This window comes from Pseudochaenichthys georgianus, chromosome 9 (assembly GCF_902827115.2).
Source record: "Pseudochaenichthys georgianus chromosome 9, fPseGeo1.2, whole genome shotgun sequence".
NCBI classification, from domain to species: domain Eukaryota; kingdom Metazoa; phylum Chordata; class Actinopteri; order Perciformes; family Channichthyidae; genus Pseudochaenichthys; species Pseudochaenichthys georgianus.
The window spans coordinates 21,422,981-21,439,091 of record NC_047511.1 but is presented as its reverse complement, the minus strand read 5'-3'; positions in this window follow the sequence as shown (position 1 = coordinate 21,439,091).

Sequence of the window (16,111 nt, the reverse complement as noted above, 5' to 3'; positions counted from 1 at the left end):
CACACTCACACACACACACACACACACACACACACACACACACACACACACACACACACACACACACACACACACACACACGGAGAGCTGCAGAATGTGGTGGTCTCGTGGGAATGGAGGGTAAGTGCAATGCAACCTCAAACTGACCCTTGGTTGATTGAAGGTGCATGCATTTGTGCACACACACATACACACATGTGCACACACACATACACACATGTGCACACACACGCACACACTCAACTAAAGACAAATTCAAGCACAAGGCTTCAAAGGGGAATCCAGCATCGCCATTTAACTGGATCTGTCTTTAACCCTTTCCAATAGGTGGCTGGTTGACACCTGGGTTGTGTACAGTTGAACGTGGATTCCTGTGCAAGCCTGGCTATGGGTGAGGAGGACAGCTAAGGGTCAGTTTACACATCTCTCCGTCTCTCTTCCTCTCCTTCCCCTCAATTATTCATACACCATAACATCCTCTCATGCACCCAGCCAATCACCATAAGCCGAGAATGAGGAGAGGAGGCTTGGGGGAGGGCACGGAGAAACTTGGGAGTGAAGAAAGAGCTGATGAATCCTTGGGCTCAGCAAGAAGCTGCCACTCACTCATTCACTGTGGGCTCCATTATCTCCTGGAAAGTATCACACACGGAAGTATCCGATTCCACTGCAGGCACAAACTGAATTGTGTACATACACACACACGTATACACACACACGTACACACACACGCACACACGTACGTACGTACACACGTACACGTACACTCACTCCCTCACCCTATCCCTCTTTAGTGCACATATACAAGCATGCTTGAGGAAGCCGTCACTGAACAATACTGCCACAATTGCTGTGGAAGCATTAACATAGTAATGGTGTGTTGAATACAGGGCGAGGAACAGCTCTTAGGTTATTAGACCCACTCCTCGTGCCTTAAATCAAAAGATTATCCTGTTCAACTGTGGCTGCAGGATCATCCTATGGGACATCTTAGGGCTCACTGATATTATTCATGTGATAGATGTAACTGTACGTAAAGCAGGTATACTGTGGCAACACATTTTTGTATGTGCAAAGGTTTTTAGCAGGAACAGATAAGGGTCCTTGTCTGGATTAAAAAATTAAGTGAGCGACAGTAAAATGCCGTCCAACTTCCCAAATGGCTTAAAGCACATTAGAAAATTAAAAAACAATTGGCTAGGAATGTTAGGTCAGGGTGGGTTAAATCAGCATTAGGCGGACCTTATTGAATTTCTGTGTGGGAGGAACAGAAAAGCTTCCACAGGGATCAATTTTAAAAGACAATGTACTGTACGTGCAAATAAGGACGTAAGGAAGGAACATTCACAAACCTCAGTACACCTTTTCATTCTAAAAGTTGTATATTTTCTACCATGATCAGTATTTTATTATAAAATCATCGGAGAATGTATTTAAAAAGGGTTATGTTTTTATACATTAAAGTAGGCTATACTTCATGTATATAACTGTTGCAGTGCCCCTTTAAAACAGACTTTAGTGTACAACCCTATTCGTCGATATACCATAAATCAAGAGCTTCATCATAGGCCAACAATATGATATTTAACAACATGGCAACATGTCGTTTTTGTCATTTGGTTCCAGTCACTAGTTGAATTTAATTTAATTGATTTCTTTAAAACAAGGGACAGTGTACATTAATCAGCATATTAAAAACATGTAAATGTACTCAAATTAGCCAAAATGCTAGTTTTCACCGATAGTCCCTTCGCATGATGGTGATCCTAAAAGCAAGAATAAAAACACCACCACATTTTTATATAAAAAGAAAGTACATATTTACAATAGACGACATCACTGAATACAAGTAAGGAGCAAGTCTTAATAATAAAGAAAACATTCACAATACGCACTCATACACACCTACACCCACACATCAGTGCTGACATTGTGCTTGAATGAGTAGTAGGATGAGGACTCTCTTATAGATTGTGGTATTGAATTCCATTGATGGGATGCATTGAATGAAAAGACAGCCTGGCTAAATGCACTTTTCCTAAATGGGATGGTGCAGATTATTATCAGTCACAGAACAGCCTGATGTCCCTAATACATGGCTGTTTAGATTTCATGCCATTTTGTTGTGAGGAGCTGTGCAAACTGCCTGTTCCTCCCTGGGGTGAGGCTGCCACTGACCTGCCTCCCACAATGCACTGTGGTGGCTTCAGGGTAAAGGGTGTAGCTCTGTGCCGCAAGGGAGCTTTCCTCCTGCCAGTTAAAACATAGCCATTACCTTTATTCTATTACACTCTCCTTCTCTTCCCTGGTCTTCCTCTGTCTTTGAACACAAAGTGAAGACACAAAAGAGAGTGGAAGCAACAGAGAGAATTAACAAAGGTTTTTAAATGAATAGACTGAATTATGGGAAAAGAGAGCAAGACAGAGAAGTAACCAAAAAGGGAAAATAAGAAAAAAGACAAAAGAAAGAAAAAGAAAAAGAAAGTGAAGCAGCTCAAATTCTGTCCAATTACAGAAGGAGCTCAGGCGTAAAGTGAAACGGTCAGAGGAAGGAGGAGGTATTCCCTACTAAACTAATGTAACAGGACAGAGGAGAGGAGAGGAGGGTGTTGTTTATTCAGAATTATAAAGAAATAATTATTCAAATGTATCCAACATGAGATGCAATGGGAGAACCGACGTGTCACTTGGCCTGTATTTGCACGCTGAATATAAGCCAGAGACAAAAAATTAAGCTATAATGTCGTAAATACTAAAAAGAAGGCAGGTAAATTCATTAATAAGCTTCTTTTTATATATATAAAGAAAGTGTATTATGTGCTATTCTGTTCTGTGTAACTAAAAAGATAGGTAAAGAAAGTAAATAAATTAAAAGAAAGAGAAAAACATGCTGCTTTATTTACAAGCACAAGCTTAACACTTGTATGAACTATATGAACATATTGATGTTTTGATGGGCTATAATGAAAACCGGAACACACACCATCTTGTAACAAACCAACAACAAAAAGCTGATTTTAAAGACCAACAGTCATGATGTAATAACTCCAAATCAACATGCAAAGTGTGTTATGTCTCCTTTTAATCAACAGTATGACTATTATCTTTCCATGTAAAGCCCCTATACAAGCTTCTCATCTGGGCCTGTAATGAGGATCAAGAAGGAAACAATAGGAATTCTTCTGAAATTGAAACACGTGGCGCTTCACAGACTCACTCACTGATCTTCTAACAGCGACAGATATTCAAAGACTCTTTCATGCCAACACCGTTACTCCATTTAAATTATTCTCCTCTGAAATTACATGTTTTTTTATATATTGTTCACATACACTGCTTTGACTTGTACATTTGGTCAGATAATTGGAAAATAAGGAAAGCTTTTAAGCTGACGTGAAATAAAGTAATACATCCTAGTTTTTTTTATAAGAAAACCCTATTGTGAATGCACATATCTGCATTTGAATGATTTTTGTGGTAAAATTCAGCAGCATGTTATAAAAGCCAGTAATTGCATTCTTATGGTCTCCACACAAGCTTATCTGTGTGTGACTGTGTGTGTATTAATATGCACACTGATTAACACAACGTCAGCCAGTGAATGATAAATTAGGCAAGTTTTAATTCACTCAACAACAAAGGGAATTACAATAAAAAAATAAAAAAACCACACACACACACACACACACACACACACACACACACACACACACAGGGAAAGAGATAAACAAATTAGTACAAAGGGGAGGAGATTAGAGACCAAATGAGTTTACCCATACGCCATGACGCTGATTACTCCGAGACAAATACCTTTCCCCTCATGATATTCTGCCACTGTTTATGACCTGATTGTTCTACATGGCTCGTTATGGAGGACACATGAATAAGAAACGGAATGACATCACATTTAAAGGACGGGACTTTGTGTTGTGGAGGAGCTGGATGTTTGCCATAAATGTGGCTTTAGTGGCATTGAAGTCTTTTTTTAAATTAATTGATTAAATGCAAAAATAGAGTTCACAATATTCAAAATCTTCGTGTCATAACTTCAATTTAATGGTTGAGTCTAAATAAGAGCGACAAAGATTTTAATTTTTGCATTATATAAAACAACAAATTCTCACATTTTACAAGCAGGAGCCAGAGCATATTTGGCAGAATTGTTGTTTATTAATTTCCCCCTTGATTTAATAATTATTAGATTTTCAATGTTCATTTGGACCTTCGGAACAGCCAATGGCAAAACACAAATCCCAACTCAGGTTATGTTAAGCTCTGCTGTTCTGTATTGCTTATATACAACTGATCCTCATCAGCAGAGAATGACCCTTGTTATAAATGTATTTTCTGAGTACTTGTTTTAAATTGTTTTGTAAACTGCTGCGGAACCAAGGAAAAATAAATCGACAACAGCTGGGTAAGTTTAACTGCTGAGAAAGCTTGTCAATGTGACAGCATCAATCCCTATTGAATGTAGTACACTTTTACATCAGTTTATTTAAGTGTTTGAATTCTGATTGTTTAGATCTATAATCACTAAACTGTGGACCGTTCTTCTCCTCCACATTAGAGAGGCTCCAACACTGTCCGTTTTTACATCTCGTCTTAAAGCCCACCTCTTCTCCTTAGCATTTTGCATTTTGAGAGCGCTGTGTGAATCTGTATTTCTCTGTACAGCACTTTGGTCTGGAGGTTTTAAAGTGCTTTATAAATAATGTTGGATTAGATTGGAGTGTGCCCTCAAGAATGCTGATAAAAGCATTCACTGTGGCATAAACACTACTTTCTACATATATATATGCATGTGTTAAAAATGCAATGATCACTCGGAAATAAAGACATAAGTAAGTATTCATGAATATATCAAAGACCTTTCAATATAGGTGTTGAGAGTAGTCGTTGGAACATGTCCTTGGAAATGGATACCTTTTTAAAGCTTACAAAATAGTTTCCTAAAGGAAACCGATTGCTCTTAAAGAAAACCACAGCATCAGCTGACAAAATAAGGGACCTCACTCTGACCAACAAAAAACAAAAGCAGAGACCCCTCCACGAAGCAGGTCAGCCAGTCTCTAATTCTTATTTAGCCCTGAAAATGGGATAATGATGATAATGAGTATGATTACCAAAATGGACGTCTTGGAGCACAATAATCTAAACTGTCCATCACAAAGAGAGAAAAAGGATCTGTGCATTTTCAGTGTGTGCCTGTGTGTTACAGCTTACAGTACTACTCTGTAAATGAACTGGCATTAGCATGCTCTGAAAGGAGCAGGGCCGGGGTTGAAGGGAGCAGGTGAAAATCTCACTTTGAATCATTTCCCCTCCCGGTCCTTGCCATTGTTCCTGTCCTCACACATGGCAGAGGCAGAAAGAAAAGATCCTATTATTCTGGCCCAAGCCTGTTCTCCTCGTTTATCGTTTAAAGAGGGGGAAGAGCGGGGAATATTCTGATGGAAAGCAGGGCCTCTGTGGCAGCCTAGCAGTTGTGTGCCAGCTGAAAAGACTTGGCGGGCTGGAGCTGCGGCGGTGCCCACCACCTGCTGAGCTCTTTCTCCTTCATCTCTCCCTTCTCGCTCTGCTCTCTTTCTCTGCCTTTCACCGCCAAGCGCCCGGTGACTCAGCAGTCCAGGCTCAATTCAGGCTGAGGCCTCATGAAATAAAGAAAAAAAGAAGGGTACAAAAAGAGAGAAAAAAGATTAATTTCTTGAGTGGGAGAGAGTGAAAGGGGTGAAAGAAGCAGGCAGATACATAGGTACTGTATTTTGTTTGGCGTTGAAAGAGAGGCCTAAGCTGCACCTGGCTGATTTTCATGGCTGTTGCAGAAAGACAAGGTTTCTGTAACTCTCTTGGAGAAAATAACAATTTCGGGACAGCAAGAATCACGACCTGCAACTTGTAGTTTGTATATCTCGTGCAAGCACTCATCTGAGGCTAGTTTGGCCTTGTCTTGTTACCATACCTGAGGCCTTGGACATACTCCCCATGCTCCATAAACAGACCCGCAGAATTTAAGATCAAGTATTGATGCTGAGAGCGTACTCAGCCCCCATCAATACTGATGGGTTATTGATGAAGGGGTGAGTGAATCCTTGCACCGCACCATCATGAGATCAGTACTGCCTGGGAAACGTGTGTGTGTGTGTGTGTGTGTGTGTGTGTGTGTGTGTGTGTGTGTGTGTGTGTGTGTGTGTGTGTGTGTGTGTGTGTGTGTGTGTGTGTGTGTGTGTGTGTGTGTGTGTGTGTGTGTGTGTGTGTGTGTGTGAGAGATGATATAATGAGAGAGAGCTAAGACAAGGTGTTGTCATATATTTGTGTGCACACCTTTATATATACAGTCTATGGTGCACACTCACACAGCAAAAATCAATGAAATTCCACACAAATGGAGATATATACATTGCCTGCAGCGTTGCACTTTTGTGCCAAGACACACATCTTCCCAGTGGGATGGACAGGATCCACTGCACTCTCCCGTGGGGGAGAAGAGAGGGAGGAGGGCACGGTTAACTACATGGACAGAGGGAACGGCCCCACAGGCAGAGCCAGGGAGATGAAAAGATGCAACTATGAAGAAAAGACAAAGTGTTAGAATGGGACAGAGCTTTGCGTCAGCCGGGAAAGCAACGTCTCTCTCCTCTGCTCCACCAGGAGCAGCATCTCATAACGGCTGTATATACAATCTGTGGCTCCCAGGCATGAATTCAGCACATGTTAATAATTGATGTGCATCAAAACATTGAAGATGTATGCACATTGATCAAAATGCATACATTCAACTTGTGGAGGATCCACTCTCTAGGTTTTTTCCTGCTTTGTAGGTTTCCTAATTCTTTACAGCAACAGCAACTTTGGACCAATAGAAAGACATTCAGACTCTGCATGAATAACTCTCACCGATATTCACCTTTTTTTTCAAACTTCTGCCTAAAAATCAACACAGCAAGTAGATACATAAACACATATTCCATTTAGTGGTTAAACTGCTCTTAAATCAAATGTATCTTTATAAAATCCTCTTATTTAGACAAGCCTTCCTTGAATGTACAGAACATAAAGATTTTCTCAAGAATCATAAAGCTACAATAGAGTAAGGAGAGAAACATTATTTTTAGATCAATTTTTAAATAATAAAGGACACATTCTACGGGGATAAAAGTTATAGTTTGTGAAATACATTATTCATTATGATGGAGAGCACAACATTAGAAGATTGATACCACCCTTTTCTGTGAGAGAGGTATCGATCTTCTCATATAACTATCAGCAAGAAGGCAAATGAGTGTATTTCCAAAACTGTCAACCCGGGTCTTATCTCTCACACAGAGGTTAAAACAAAGCCAAGACAAGACTAGAGTTATTCTGCCTAATATCAGCATCTAGACAAGAGAGGTCGTCTGGCAGTGGAGATAAAGGTGGGTGTGGGTCCTAACAGACGCTGTCCATCTCCCTCGCCCACCATGGGCAGGCCAGGCATCTCTGCTCCACATTCCTCAGATAATAGAGGGCCATCCCAGACGAGCAGAGGCAAGCCTGGACCCACCTGGGCAGACCCTGGTAAATTCCTCTCATGCTCGCAGACCCACTTGGATAAGAAAAGCTGGGGAGACGTTGGGGCATTTTTAGGAATGTCTCTTTGCTCTCCACCAGATCAAATCGAAAGCAGTATTTGAACCAGCCGAGCTTCATGCTTGTTCTGGAGGAGCCAAAACAGCACTCGACATGGCAAACACTCCAGGTCTCTGCTGTGGGTAACGTCCACCCTGTGCCGACCCACCCACCTACCCCCCCTCCGCTCTCACTATTGTGTTTTCTTGGCGCTGATGCTATGGAAGAGAGGGGCTCGGGTGGGGGAGGGCAGTGTAGGGCTAACGACACCAGGGCCATTGTTTCTAAGCGACCCCCATTCAGGGTCATTTAGCATGTGACACCTCTGGGGGCACAGTGCCTTGCTAATGGCACAGAAGAGCAACACATGTGCCAGCTCCCTACACTGTGACCTGAACCAACATGATGAGAAACAAAGTAGGAGAGATAAGGAGGAAGGAAGGTGGATGGCACAAGGAAGGCAAATCTACAGTCTCAATATTAACGACAAGAAAGCAACAGCATGATGGATGGATGGCAGTGAGAGAAACAGACATAAAGCATACCAGACGCTTCAAGGAGCTCATCTACATACCTGAGGAGGGTGTGCGTGCCCCAGTATGTGTGATCTATGAGAGTGTGTGTTTACCGTAAGTGATGGGAAGGTCAGCAGCCCTCAGCCATGGGCATTCCTGCCTGGGCATCAAAAGGAATAGGAGAAAGAGACACTGGGGGAGGGTAGAGGTATTGATACAGTGTTTACCACAGCTGGGTATGTCCCAACGACAGGAGAGGAGGCGTCAGAAGGAAGCCTAGTAGGGTGAAGGCCACTGTGTCCAGTTTTCTGATTTTTTATTTGATCTTTTTCGGGAAATACACTTTTTGACTTATGTCTAGTGTTAGATGAGAACATCAATACCATTTGTGTATTATCCACGAAGCTGTAGCTAGCTAAAAAGGAAGATTAAATGCAGGGTGACTGGAGGGTAACAGACGCAGCAACTTTGTGAAAAGTCACTAAAGGTATTTTGTAGTATTTTGTCTAACCCTGTACCTCACAGCAGCACATTTCCCCATTAGAATGTAGTTTTGTTAGAGACGCTCAAGTCAAAGGATTAAGCATTTTTGGCCAATAATTATATAGTTGGATCAAGGGGAAAAGGTACTTCTTTTTAAGGGGGCTCTCAATGAATCCAAACAGTAAAAATGGTTCTGCTGAGAGCTTGTAATAGAGTTGAAGATGATTGTCAGTTGTGCAGCTATCATCTTTGGGATAAGAGAATCAGCAGAATAAATACCAGAGCATTTAATGACTGGTTTCTTGGTACAAAACATATGATCCAATAATATGCTAATGATATGTGACAGCTGAAGATGATCAGCTGATGTGAGAGGAATAGCCTAAAATAAGGCTCTGCATTATTTGGCCTATTTTAATGTATCTTGGCAACAAAATGTTTTAGGTGCCCCTCACTGAGTGATGGGAACTTTCTTGTGACCACTGAAAGTAAGTGTAGTACTTACTTTCACTTTTTTCTTAACATAGGTAACATTAAGCTGTCTGTGGCTCTTTCCTGCTGTGACGATGCAAGTTTCCCCTCTGTGGGACTAATGGCGCATTTCCACTGCAGCGGGTAGCCCCGTTTAAGCGTCCTGGACCGTCCTCAAGCAGCCAGGCCAGTTTTTGGTGGCATTTCCATATAGCCTAGTACCGGCTAGCGGGTACTTTTTCTCTCTTTTTCCGGCCCCATAAAATCGTGGTTCTATCAGACCAGGCCAGGGCTGTGACGTCAACACTCGACTGCTGATTGGTCAGAGAGAATCGTCACAAGATCGCGCGCGAGATCATCCCTCGCGTCACATGTATATCAAGAAGCAAGCTTGCAGCATTTTGTAAACGGAGGAGCTACAAAAATGGCAACGTCGAAGAAAAGCACACCGTGGTCGACCGAGGAGGTGACGACGTTCCTACATCTCATTGGGGATGATAAAATCCAGCGGGAGCTCGACGGAACAACGCGAAATGTGAAAGTGTTCCAGGATGTCTCTGCACAGATGTCCGAGCGCGGATTTTCCTGCGATGTAGGGAAAACGGCAACGGCTTTACTGGAGTCCCTGCAAGGTACGCTCACTTCTAACAAAGAAGTCTATTTTATCCTTACATTAATGTTCGACAACTCGTGCTTTTATGGAGCTCCGAAGAGCTACATAGCTAGCTAAGGCAGATAGCCTAGGCAGATAGCCTTAGCTAGAGCTATTGTTTGCTAACACCATATGTGCCATTGTTTACGTTCAGTTTTTCTTTTCTATAGTTGTTGTTGCTATTTAGTATTGTGCTGCAGTAGTTTGTGGAATTAACAAGTCATTTTGCTGTTCTAGATGATTACATTGGGACTCGTGAGGAGGAACATTCCCGAACAACGGTTGATGGCAGTGTTCCGTCCACATCGTCATCGAATCCAGAACGGACCCCAGCCGAAGAATCGACACCGACTCAACCACCAACACCGAGTGCCATCACGACACCACAGCGTGTGGTTCTAGGTAAGAAATAGAAATGGCAAAACGACTGGAATTGTTTTTTTGTTTTTTTAAACCGTGGATCATCCATCGTCAGTAATTAAAATAAGCTATATCACTGTGTGGAAATGCTCTGTTACAAGTAAAGTCTTAGCTAGTAAGCAGCTAGTACAGTTGTGTGTGACATCCTATCATATACATATATTTATATTCATTATCAAGAGGCTGGACATAATGTAATTCACTTTCACAATCATTGTAAACATCTAGGGCCAGAACTTTCTTTAGTTCACCTTACTGTTGTTCTGTTTATACATGTTATTCTTATATCCTTGTGTGACCTGTACCTGTCCTGTGTGTTTTCCTTATTGCTAATTATTATCTTATTGTCACCCAGGCAAGAGGAAACGAGGAGGAGAGGATCGGGCCCAGCAGGAACGGCACCATGACTGGGCAGCCGACGTGGCCCACGCTCCCTGATACTTCAAACAACCTTAATAGTTATTGTACATATTATATATTTTTTATCTAGTTAATTTTTAAATGCAACATTTGTACTTCCTTGTTTATTTATTTTCTTTAAAATGTTCATTTTATATTTACAATTCCATGTATATTTATGCTGGCTGCAATACAGTTTTACATTTTTTATTTGTATTGTTTAATGGCATGCCTTTTTTGATACAACATTTGTATTTTTATACTGCCATCAATAAAGTACTTCTTTGACTTATCTTATCTCTTGTTGATAATGAATGGCACCCAACATAAAAAAATCATAAACATACATGAATTTATAAAGCAATAACAAACACCATCAGTTAGGAAAAAGCCCCTTACTTTTAAGAGATTTAAAGCAAGAAATTGAGTTTGCTAGCTTGAGGTCCTACTCTAAAACATTATTACATGTTTATTTTGTAATGGTTTTAAGAATACATGATAAATACATAATACATGTAGAAATTGCTCAATTGTAATACCCTCGTTCTACTAGACTCAAACAACACATTCCTTATATATTTCAAAGACGAGAGAACAAAATAAACCTATAACCCATTCAAGCAAGCTTTTAACATGTCTAGAAGAAAGATTGAGGTTATATTTAATATATTATTTTATGTTGTGGATACTTTAGTCTCCATCCATGTTTACAATTGTCCACACTATTTTACACTTGCATTTATGAATATAGTTTTGCTGTGTTTTACACTTTAGTATTTATGTTTATAGTTAGCTTTGATATTCGCTTAATTGATTAGAAAGATTTTCTTTTCATGATCTGATATTTCCTCAAATGTTATTATGGGGCAGTACTTACTGGTGCTTGAATTTCAAATATTCAATTCAGATAATATTTGTTTAAAACATTTGACAAACACATGTATATGGAAAAAAAAGGATTTATTTATGTTCAATACAATGAATACAATACAATGTTTGCTGTGATCACTTTCCTTCTTGCTGTGATAACAAGCCACACACCAAGAAACAAGTAAACGATCGCTTCCACATCCTCCATTGTTGTGTGTGTTTTGTGAGTTGTGTCGCATTGAAGATGACGCCATTGCAGTTTTACCCAGGGTCGCTCCGACCAAAAAGCTGATCGCCCCGCCTACACTGCGTTGCTACCCCAGGTCCTAAACTGTAATGGAAATGCGCCACGGCCTCGGCCGGCCAGCGAGGCAGCCCGAGGCCTGAGCGAGGACGCTTAGGGACGCTTAAACGGGGCTACCCCGTTGCAGTGGAAATGCGCCATAATAAAGGTATTCTGATTCTGACTAGTACCCCCTGTGTTTGGCTTTTTTCCTATCTTTTCAGACTTTCCCTTTTGACACATTACATACTTTTGCATTTGCAGCTCCACAGGGGAGTCATAATAACTAAGGCCCCGTCCACACAGAGACGGTATCAGTTGAATCCGCTAACGTTCTCTATCGTATAGACCAGGTGTTTTCAAAGTGTGGGAAGGTGAGCCTCCCCTCAGAGAACATAAGAACAGCCACGCCCCCCCTCCCAATTATTATTGCTATTATTATTGTTGTTGTTGCTATAATGCAGGGGTATTCAATTGCATTTCAAAGAGGTCCAGTAAGAGAAAATGTCATTAAATGCTCTGTTTTCGCTGTCTACCTTTTTTGAGCACGCCATTTTAAATGACTCCGACTGTTTCTTCTTGTCTCGTCTCTGTGTGTCAATCACTCAATCAATGTTTATTTATATAGCCCAATATCACAAATGTTACATTTGTCTTAGTGGTCTTCACAGTTTGTACAGAATATCAGTATGACAATACGACACCCTCTGTCCTTAGACCCTCACATCGTACAAGGAAAAACTTCCGGAGAAAACCCACAGTTTAAAGGGAAAAATGGGAGAAACCTCAGGGAGAGCAACAGAGGAGGGATCCCTCTCCCAGGACGGACAGACGTGCAATAGATGCCGTGTGTAAATCGAAAAGATAATACATTTACAACGTAGGTAGACCAAATGTTTGGAAATGCATGCGTCTATAATAAGAAGATGAATCCACGAGGATGTCAGCAATCTTGTGGGAGCCATCAGGGAAGTAGTATGTGTGTTTGAATCTATCGTGCTGACTCACTGACTGCACCGATTTGATTGGCTGAGTAGCGTAACCTCTTTAAAACATTAAACAACAACTTTCTCCCGGCAACACACTGAACGTCAACTTTGCCTCCTTTTTACACTCACCCCTACTTTAGTGGGAACAATGAGTCTGCGTCTTTGATGTGCACAGGCGGATGATGCGGGATGCAATGTAGCCAGGAATAAACGCAGATCATCCTCTGGCTGCAGCCTTGACCGGTACTTGCTTTTGATCAAAGTCAATGCGGAAAACCCGCACTCACACAGGTAGGCGGAGGTGAAGGGAATGAGCACTTTTACAGCCTTTTTGGCGAGGTGGGGGAACTCGGTCTCCACAGACAGCCAAACGTGTGCAAGTGACACATGTTTTCTGCCAGACGCTGTCTCCTCTCTCACTTCACTAAAAATCACAGATTACCCGTCATGCCTGGCTGTCAGAGCAGAAGAACCCGTATGTGCAGTCAGAGCATGCCGCACCCCCACTCTCGGCTCAGTAGAATGAATGGAGAGAAAATAAATCTAGATTCAGCTTTTAGTACATTTTACAACTTTAAGGACTTAATGATTCTAATAAGGGCTATAACATGATGATGATAAAATGATCCGCTGATTTACAGACGCCTCTTTCCCCATGTTAGTCAATGGGAAAAAGTATTTCTGGGCCCAGTGACATCACGGACTGATACGGAAATTGTTTTACCGCCGTTTGGACACTACGAATTTTGGGCACAGAGTCCAGTGCACTTCCTGGGGGCTTGGTGTGGACTGGCACGTTTCTTGAGCCGATTCCGTGTGGACGGAAGACTTTTTTGATATCGAATTTGGTTCGTTTTCGTCTCCGTGTGGACGGGGCCTAAGACCATACTATGGAGATACAAATAGGCCAGAGTCATCACCATTTAAGTGCTGGTGCATCAGTGGCAAAAAAGTATGATTATGCAATATAGGAAAGGAAATACCCAACACAGAGTATATCAAAGGAAAGCTAGTGTTCACAAGTTGGTCACCTTGTCAACTGCTTAAAATATTCTTGACAGGAGGTTTGCAAATACTAAAAGCTATAGATAAAAAATAACCACAAAATTAAGACAATATCTCTTTAAAACAGTGTTTCAGAAAACATATAATTACAGCATGACTGGTTTTCAAGTGTTATTTGTCCCCACCCTGTACATTGTCTATGGAGGAAACCGGATTTCACTTCACACAAATGAATTACTCGTACACAACACGTCACAGGCATGTTCACAGAATGTGCATCAACTAACCCTGAGGCACACTGCACAGGGTAGCAATACCTGAACTATGGCAAGAAATGCCACCTGTGAGTGGGGAGATAGAACCCATTATATATTATCTACAACAAGGATCCCTTACACAAAGGCAGAAGGAGACTTGTTCTCGAGACAGGAACACAAAAGACAGAAACTCAAACATTCTTGGTTTTCAATCAAGCTTTTAATGAAAAGATCATAAAATAACAGTTTATCTTTCCTCACTGCTGTACATTAAGACTGCAAGGTTGTGAGTGCTGAGGTCAGCTGTATTACACTTTTATGACACTTTGAGTTTGCGAGCCCCATCGCTATGCACGGCGGTGGCTCTGACCTGAATACGAGCTCTCTGAGGAGTGGAGATAAAGAGAGAGCCCTGCCTGGGTGCTGCCAAAAGCCACCAAAAAGGGTCACAGAACCTCACCTTTAAATACTGCTGTCTGCATGTTCGGTTGTGTATGAAGTCTAGACGGTGGCATTTGTGTGTGCATGAGTGGAGGTCTATGCGCATACAAGCCAGGAAAAAGCACCTGGGTGTGTACACCTTTGCATGTGAAGTGTGTTTGCCAAGGGGGGAAGGCCTCTCGACCTTTAATTATTCATCAGCAAAGACCCTACATGTCCCTTCCAGAGCCTCTCAGCCTACGGAACCTGATACATTATTGAGAGGATGATCCTGAAGAAAACAGATCAGAGAGGAAGCATGATACACCCACTTCATGGGGAGCTCCACTGATCAACTCTTCAAGTACCATTTTTTAGCAGCTAATCATGTCTTCCATTAATGTAGTGCACACCAAAGTGACACTGTGCCATGGTAAATTAGAAAAAACAGATGTAAATTAAGGTTATGTATGAAAATAGGCTGCTACAAACTCTATTTCAAAAAGGATTTTTTTTTTGGTTACAGTTGGACGGCAACAAAATAAAAATAGTATAAATCTTAGAATGTAATGGCAAGACAGCACATTTCTGTAAACACTGAAAGTTTTGAGGTAATTTGGTGTTTTTCAGTCACTACTGCGCATCGTCACTGGAGGTACAGTAAATACTGACGTGAAATGTCAAATGCAGCAGGGCTGAGAATAAAGTCGCCTAGGCAGTAACAGATTACAGAGAGTCAAAGGGCTAAAGCAGGAAGTCAGGTGTATCTGAGATAAAGCAAGGGACAATAAAGCTGAGAAATGCTTCAATGGCACCAGAGGCCATTTTAAAACTGGCTTTGGTTAAGTCTGCCGAGGTAAGTAGGAGCATCTCCATAATAACTGGACAGACCCTCTACTACAAAATGCCTGGAGAGGATAGTCACAACCCTACAAGGTGTAACAACGATAATACCATGAAATGAAATGGAAACGTGAATATGTAGAGCCGAGTACACTCTCTCCGCGTTTCCTGCTTTGTATATTCATTTTAAAGCTTTTGTAACACTGCATAATGATGAGATTTCAACAAACACACAGGAACAATGATGAGGTAAGAAGAGAAAGACAAAGAGTAAACCGTCAGTTAATGGGAACTGATATGAAAGCGCCTGGGTCTTCCCAGAAGCTTTGAAAAACATACAAAGTGCACTTAGTAAAGCTATCTCACCCAACGTTTCTAAAATCCTCCAATGTAGAACTAATAGACACTAAAAACGGATACATGTAAATAAGAAAGACGAAGTGGCTAGTCGTTTAAGACAAGAAATGTAACAATAGTCATGAGAACACTGCGATTCAGCAGAGAGAGTTGTTATGTGCATGTTTGTGAATGTGTGTGTTTTTTTTAAATGGCAGCAGCATGGCAACACCCAGGGAGAGCAGGCTAAAAAAGATACAGTAGCCTCCGTTCTGCACAGGCAGGTCTGTGTCCTGCCTGTGTCCACAGACACACACACACAAGGGGTTACAATTCAACTCCCCTGGTGTGCAGTCATTCAGTGAGAACTCAAGAACACATGGGCAAAAAACACCCATCGTGAATCACATGAAATAAAAACCTTACAGACCGTCCGGTATAACTGAGAAAGAAACCATTTTCTTTGAGTTGGAAAAAAAATCAGTTCTCCCACAAAAAAAAGTCAACTTCACATATTGTGGTCTTGTGTCTCACTTTTGATTCTCAGCTTGAAATCCTCA